Genomic DNA, 653 nt, shown 5'->3' with positions numbered 1-653 from the left:
GGAAGAGCGAGAGGGAGGGGTGTGCGCTCTTCCTTAATCCCCTGGGCTCCGGGAGGACAGACGCCTCCCTGACATTCCCCGCCCCTTTCACCTGACAACCCGAGGCCCCGTGGCCCCGACCCCGCCTTCGGAGGCCTCCAGCCCAGTCTGGGGTCAGGGCTGGAAAGAGGCGGGTCTCCGCAGGGAGAGAAGGGGTCCTTTTTTGCAGAGTATATTCCTCTTAATGGCCCCCTCGGCAGGGAAGGCGAGAACCAGGCGAACAAAGCGGGCAGCCCATCCCCCTCCCGCCCTACACCTACCCTCCCGTGGGCCGCCCCGCACACCGCAGGGCAAGCCGCAGGGCTGGGGCGGACGAGCCCTGGGCGCACACACTTGGGGACTCTGTCACCCCTCCCCAGCCCTTTCTCCAGCGCGGATAACTCTGACTCTTACCACCACCCCACACCGCACTGGGGTGCGGGACTAGGGGAGGCCTCTGACCTCGTCCACGCTTTCTCGATTGGCTCCGGGGGTGGGGCAGGAGTGACACGCGTCCCATCTGAGAGCGGGTGCTGGACACGTCCACGAAAGCAACTGGTTTCCTGCCCCCTCCCCCAGCCCACGACGGGCCCAGGGTTGGGGGGCAACACCCCCCACCCACCCGCCCTGGAACC

This window comes from Tupaia chinensis, unplaced genomic scaffold, assembly GCF_000334495.1.
Source record: "Tupaia chinensis unplaced genomic scaffold, TupChi_1.0 Scaffold000377_2, whole genome shotgun sequence".
Lineage (NCBI taxonomy): Eukaryota > Metazoa > Chordata > Mammalia > Scandentia > Tupaiidae > Tupaia > Tupaia belangeri.
The sequence above is the reverse complement of the archived record's forward strand: the minus strand, read 5'-3'. Positions refer to the sequence as shown.